The following is a 1,085-nucleotide window of genomic DNA, read 5'->3' on the forward strand; positions in this document are numbered from 1 at the left end:
CCTACATTGTGAGTTTTGATTTATTTTTTAGAATATTGTTTAAATTTAGTACTTGAACTCAACCCTATTTTGCTAACTTATTTCTCTTTTCCAAATTAGATAAATATTTTAATCTAATATTAAATTAGAAAATTTGCAAAAAAAAAAAAATAAAGTTCAAATTCAATAGCAGAAAATGTGTATGTATTCTACTGTGCCTCTAATACATAGTATTTACTACCTTTGTATTTCAATATTCAAAAATCTCTAGACATTGGATTAGCATTTTGAGTTGATAAATAAATGATTCTTTTTATTGTATCGTTTTGAGTTGATAAATAAATGGTGCTGCCAGTTTCTGGATTGTGTAGTGGAATCTGCTCGTTTTATTTTCTGAATTCAACACATTTTATGGCCTTTAAGTTTTCACTTTTAATATTGAACATCATCAATATTTACTGTTTATTTTACACCATCAAATAGATGTTCCATGCATTTCCAGAATTGTGGAATATAGAGAAAAGGTATGTTTGCACACAACTTTTTCCTTTGTGTTACATAGCTAGATAAGTATCCATCTTATGGTTATCTGAAATCCCTGCTCATTAGGTTTGGCTCAGTCATATTTGGGGCAATTCAATCTAAGATACAACTAAGAAGAGGAACCAAAGGCAAGTTGGTGCTTAGGATATGCAAGGTTCCACTTCCTATTACAGTAATTGTAATAATTTTTATAATTAGTGAGCGAATTAGATATCAATCATATCATCAAGGAAAAAACTGAAAAAAGAGAAATTTGCCCTTACTGGTAGCACTTGGAGAAGTAATGCTTTTTAGTTTTGATTTTGATATCTACAATTGTGTCTTAGTCTTGCTTTTATTCTCTAACCCCATGTTTTGCAGACACTTACAGATGCATTGTTGCCAGTTTCATTTGCATGATTGATAATGGCATCGGTCAGTTTTGATCTGTGGTGTTTTTTTTTTATGACAGTCTGATTAGATAATGTTTGATTCTCTAAGGACGCTTCAATTGATGGATTTGTCTGTGGAGACACTCAAGGTCTGATCTTTTGCCTTTTATTTTACTGGAAAGTCTACCTTGA

Source organism: Ipomoea triloba, chromosome 16 (assembly GCF_003576645.1).
Source record: "Ipomoea triloba cultivar NCNSP0323 chromosome 16, ASM357664v1".
Taxonomy (NCBI): Eukaryota; Viridiplantae; Streptophyta; class Magnoliopsida; order Solanales; family Convolvulaceae; genus Ipomoea; species Ipomoea triloba.